Source organism: Ziziphus jujuba, chromosome 1, assembly GCF_031755915.1.
Source record: "Ziziphus jujuba cultivar Dongzao chromosome 1, ASM3175591v1".
NCBI lineage: Eukaryota > Viridiplantae > Streptophyta > Magnoliopsida > Rosales > Rhamnaceae > Ziziphus > Ziziphus jujuba.
The window spans coordinates 36,151,453-36,157,892 of NC_083379.1; the positions used below are offsets into that span (position 1 = coordinate 36,151,453).

General features: G+C 33.6%; 1 pseudogene; it reads left to right on the forward strand.

Moving 5' to 3' along the window:
• Positions 1 to 1,339: 1,339 nt before the first annotated feature.
• LOC112492938 (G-type lectin S-receptor-like serine/threonine-protein kinase At4g27290) lies at positions 1,340 to 5,094 on the forward strand (annotated as a pseudogene).
• Positions 5,095 to 6,440: the final 1,346 nt, after the last annotated feature.

A 6,440-nucleotide genomic window follows, 5' to 3' on the forward strand; every position in this document is an offset into this window, starting at 1 on the left:
TTACAAAATATTTATTTTTTAAAAATCTATTATGCATTTGTTGTGTGTGTGTGTGTGTGTTTTTTTTTTTTAAATAATTTGTTACTTTTAACAGTTTTTTTTTAACTGACTAGTGAATATATATATATATATATATATTTTGAATAAGTTAGTTAATTTAAATATAGGTAAATTACATAATCCTGAACTATTTGATATTTACAAATAACTATGCCCTCTCAAACTATTAAAAACTTACAAGTTAAAAAGAAATGTATACTAAAAAAAAAGAATTTTTTTTAGCATTTTTAATGAAAATATTATTTTCTATATTTTATTTTTTGAGGAAATATTATTTTTAATATTTAGATGATAAAAAAATATTTGGATTAAAGTTTTTGGAAAATAGTATAATGGATATGCTACAAGGGTATTTTTGTCAAAGTAAAATGTTTTTTATCTTTTAACTGGTTTGAGAGTGGCAATGTGTATACAAAATCATAACTAGTGGAGGGGTTTATTTGTCATTTCAATAGTTCAAGTATATTATTCGTAAGTGTCAAGTAGTTTGGGGGGATTTTGGTGTAATTTACCCTTTAAATAGTTATATTCATAATAATGTAAAATTTGATATAGTTATATTCATAATAATGTAAAATTTGATGTAAATTTTATTTCGTATAAAATTAAATTCATATGTGTAACAAAGAAAAAGAATTTTACTTTAGATTTTTAATTTTGAAATAAATAACTTTTGCTTATATATTTACAAAAACAAACCTTAATACATTCATACATTTTTTTTTTTTTTTTGGGAAAGGTTTCATGAACAAAAATATTTGATAACAATTTTGGCCTTTCAATAGATAGCTCCAAAGATGCATAAATCATGATTTTAGCTTTTTATTGCTTATTTACTGTTGGATCTATCCATTTAAAAGTAGAAATCATTTGTTAAACATATCGGTTAATTGAAGTTTTGTTCATCTATGCATACTAATGTTTGCAATTTTTTAAAATTAAAATGCTAATGACTTATACATATAGATATGATAACTCATAAATTATTTTTATGGTAGATTTTGATTCAAGTTTTGATGAGCTTTTTTTGTTTTTTTGTTTTTTTTCCCATAAATTTTATTTAATATTGAAAGTAGGGAATTTGAACACGGTAATTATTGTCCGAGGAGTGAGCACCGTAGGCAGTCCCGGCAAGGCTATGTTTTCAATTGCCTTGGGTACACGTAGTTGACCATTTAGCACTGGTAAGAGGTGGTGATAAGTAACTACCAAACGTTCCAATCAATAGTCGTCATGTCTTTATTACAGGAGTCAACCTCAATGGCTGCATATATTTCCAAGGAGAGCTCTGGCCATGACACGAAATGGGGATTCTTTCTTTTACAGCATTTTTTATCGCTACAGTTTTGTTATTTTCCTTTTCCAACCGTTCCATAGCCATTGACACCATTTCTGGAACCCAGACCATCACTGAAAACAGCACCTTGGTTTCCAAATATGGAAAATTCGAACTGGGTTTCTTCAGTCCAGGTAGTTCCACAAACAGGTACGTGGGAATTTGGTACAAGGATATTCCAGATAAAACTGTTGTTTGGGTGGCAAACCGGCAGAATCCAATCAACGACTCTTCGGGGACTTTGATGGTTAACAGAACAGGGCATCTTGTCCTTCTCGGACAGAACACTAGTGCTGTTTGGTCTGCAAAGCCGACCAAATCTGTCCGAGCTCCAATATTACAGCTTTTGGATACTGGAAATCTAGTACTAAGAGATGAGAAAGATGATGAGAATTCAGAAGAGGGCTATCTGTGGCAGAGTTTTGATTATCCTGGTGATACTTTATTACCAGGTATGAAGCTGGGTTGGGACTTGAGGACTCGTTTTGAAAGGCGTTTAGTGTCATGGAAGAGCCCTGATGACCCCTCTCCTGGAGACTTTGATTGGGGCATAACACTTCATACCTACCCAGAGTCCGAAACGTGGAAAGGCCCCAAAAGGTACTTTCGGGATGGACCATGGAATGGAATTCGATTCAGTGGTCTACCAGAGTTAAGACCCAATTTTTTGTTCCGTTTCGATTTTGTTACCAATGAAGATGAAGCTTACTACATTTTCCAACAAAAAAATGAATCTATAAAGACTAGGCTTATTTTGAACCAGAGCAGTGGTTATATCCGGGTACGATATGCCTGGAATGCAGTGAGTCAAAGTTGGGATACGTTTTCAAGACTGCCAAGAGACACTTGTGACGAGTACGGTCTCTGTGGTGCCTTTGGGAAATGTGTCGCTTGGGAAGCCCCTGTTTGCCAATGCCTAAAGGGTTTCAGTCGAAAAGGAAACTTGTTGGACTGGTCTCAAGGATGCATAAGGAATAAGCCATTCAACTGCCAGGATAAAGATTCATCTGGGTTTGTCAAATTCAGCGGCTTGAAATTGCCAGAGACTGCAAATTCTTGGGTGAATCAAAGTCTGAATCTCAAAGAATGCAAAGCCAGATGCTTGAGCGATTGTAATTGTACGGCTTATACAAATTCTGATGTCAGAGGAGGAGGAAGTGGATGTGCCATGTGGTTTGGGGACTTGATTGATATTAGAGGGTTTGAAGATGGTGGGCAAGATCTTTATGTTCGAGTGCACGCTTCAGAGTTAGGTAAGCCATAACTTTCATATCTGTTCGTTCATATTAAAGCAATTTTATTTATTATTTATTTTATTTTTTACTTGTGTGTTTGCATAAGATTACTGGTTCTGTTTTCATTATAATTGAAAAGCTTTCCCGGTAGTAGCTTCTTTTTATTTTCTTTAAGCTGTGATGATATAATGATACTTCTGTATGTTGTGCCAAAATTAAACGTGAAGGTAGAAATGGTGAACATAAGGTGAAAATAGCTGTGGTAGTTTTGGTTGTCTTCGTTGCGGTCTGTGGGATGTTCTGGCTTGCTTATTACATCCGCAAAGTCAAGGCAAGGAAAGTCTTAGAAGGTAAAAGTCAAGCACTCTGAACACCTTTGCAAAATATTATATATAGAGATCCATATTCAACTGTACAGTGCGACAAAATCTGACGTAGTGCCTATTTTTCTTTCTTGAGTTGCTACCCATTCAGATTTTTGGGGGAAATACTTTAACTACAAAAAGTTTCTTCTTTTGCACTAATGTGTTGTATGTATCCTTGTTTATGTCATTTTGTGTAACTTGAAAGAAACCAGAACTATGAGCAAGGTTATTCTATCAATAGAAATCCAGTATGAATCAAGAAAGCTTTACAAAAACATACTACTAGGTTCAATTTGCGATGAACATGTTCTTGTATACACATTGTATTATGCTTAGTTCTTTATGAAATTATGATCTTTGATACCAGAAAGGCTTAGACTCATTGCTTCCATGATTATAAGATTTGATTTGATAATTAGCTTACATGTTAAATCAACTTACTGTATTGAATCCAATTGCATCAATTTATGTTCCCTTTTTAATAAAACCACCTTTTTTTTTTTTCTTTTTTTTTTTTCATTAGACAATGCAGGGAGCAGTGCAAGAAAAAAAAATCAGAACAATGAAGGACAAACAGAAGACCTGGAGGTTCTATTCTTTGACCTAGATGAGATTGTCAAGGCCACTAGCAACTTTGCAAGCAGTAATATGCTTGGGGAAGGCGGTTTTGGACCTGTTTACAAGGTAAATCCACAACATGCTGACCAGAATTGTCCAAAGCAATACTAATCTTAGTACATATCATAACCCTTCTGCAAATAAATGTTCAGGGTACACTAGAAGATGGGCAAGAAATTGCCGTGAAGAGGCTTTCAAGGAGTTCAGGACAAGGAGTGAACGAATTCAAAAATGAAGTTCTTCTGATTGCAAAACTTCAACACCGAAATCTAGTTAAGCTTCTTGGCTGTTGCTTTCAAGGGGATGAAAAGCTCCTGATATATGAATACATGCCAAACAAGAGCCTGGACTGCTTCATTTTTGGTTTGTTTTACTCATAAGCGCCACATGTTTAATTAGAATAATGCTGCAATTTTCACTAAAACTTGGAGCTTCTCAGTGTTTTTTGTATATTTGAGAATTCAGCTTAAGACATTGGATTAATTTGAACAAGGTTCTTTTCAGATCCAACAAAAAGTGAACTGTTAGCCTGGTCCAAGCGCTACCAAATAATCTGCGGAATTGCAAGGGGGCTTCTATATCTCCATCAAGATTCGAGATTAAGGGTTATACATAGAGATCTAAAAGCAAGTAATGTTTTACTTGATGATGAAATGAATCCAAAAATTTCAGATTTTGGTATGGCTAGAACATTTGGAGGAGATCAAAGTGAAAGGAATACAAAACGAGTAGTTGGAACCTAGTAAGTACTTCTTAAAATGCTCTCTGTTTCAACTTTTCATCTAAATGATATCAGCGTCCATGATGCTTTTGCAGTGGTTACATGGCACCGGAGTATGCCATAGATGGGCTATTCTCTGTGAAGTCTGATGTCTTTAGCTTTGGGATTTTGTTGTTGGAGATCATAAGTGGAAAGAAAAATAGAGGGTTCTATCATGTAGACCATGGTCAAAACCTTATTGGACAAGTAAGTGCCAATTTTTTTGTTGATTTTTATCTTCACATAGTGAATTATTCTCTACCTACCTCTTATATGTTTGAATCTTAAGATCAATGTTGTTTTAACATGATATTAAAATCAGAGCACCATGATTGAGAAATTGGTTTTGCCATGTTATAGGCATGGAGATTGTGGACAGAAGCCAGACCTTTGGAACTTATCGATCCATGCTTCAAGGACTCAATCAATCTTTCCGGGGCGCTTCGCTGCATTCATATCGGTCTGTTGTGTGTGCAAGAGCACCCAGGAGACAGGCCAAGCATGTCTTATGTGGTTGTGATGTTGGGCAGTGAAAGTGCCTTGCCTCAGCCCAAACAACCTACTTTCTCATTAGATAAAGCCACTGTTACAGCAGATTCTTCACCGTATAAGGTTGAATCCTCTTCAACCAATGAAATTACTGTAACTTTTTTAGCACCTCGATAGAATTACAGATTTAGTATTGTAAGTTTTAGTCATCAATAAATTTCCTGTTTCATATTTTAGCAATCTAATTTGTGTGGTCAAACCTGAAAAATAAAAAAATGAATATGATTCTTTATTGAAAATTAACCAATTGTTCAACCCGAAAATGATATCCGATAGTTTACAGCAGATTGAAATATAAATTATATAATGGCTTGGTGATGAAACTATTATTAAACTTATCCTTCAAAAGAAATATATATATATATATATATATGTATACATATATAGAAAAAGGCCATATCTGCAGATATTAACTAATTTCGAATTACAACTCACAGTGGATGTAATTTCTTGCCGTTAAATCTTGACACCTTTTAATCAATTAGACAAAATTTTATGAATATTATTCCTGTTTTGTTTGCAGACGATAACCTAACAAATGGTCATTGACCTTTTTTTTTTTTTTTTTTTTGTCAGCACAGTCATTGACCTATGACTCTTTCTTTTAACAAATTTTGCCTTTCCTAATCCTTTCGATTTTGATAAAATTAAAAGTAGTAAAATCAAATTTCAGATTCACCTACTATTTTATCCCTTTGTGTAAAATGTATTAAAACTATATGTATGTATACATATATATATATATATATGTAATTAAATAAAAAAAATCCATCAAGGGCAAGAAATAAAAATGAAGAAAAAAACGGAAGAAACAGCGGAAAAAAAAAAAGAAGCTCTAGAGAACAAAACCAAAAATCAAAATGTTAAAAGAAGAAGCTCTGTATGGATAATGAGAATTGAGAAATAGATTATAATCTACTTGTACTGCATATATATGTTTATAAGATGCACAGTGGATAAAACATGTACTCCATGTTATTTTGTTTGATTTATTTTTGAACTCTTGTTTAATTTATTAACTATGTCAATAATATGACTGGCTGGCCAACTACATCATAATAGACCATGCCTACAAATATTTTAAAGCTTCAATGATATTTTGTAGCTTCAATCCACAAGCATTTTGTGTTTTGCAAGTACTTGACTCGTTCTGAAACTGTTTGCCACTGCTTGGATCATGGGGGTCCAATTTTCTATCAGTGAGCTAGAAAATTTCAGCAACCACATTGAAATGTAGAATTCCAACTACAATAATTGGAGAACTAGAATACTATAGTATTATTGTACTATTGCTTACAAGAATCTGGTTCAATGACTCAGCTAACGAGGTTCTAACCGAATCGAAATCACAGAGAGAAGAAAGATGCAGGTGCATGCGTCAAGGTCTATTCCTGTATATATTTGATTAACTTCTAATCAAGCAGAGAGCCTTGGCCAAAATAGGAAGAAATGGGGATTCTTTCATTTACATTTTTGAGTACCATTCTAATTGCTTTCTTCTTTGAGTTGTCCAGCGT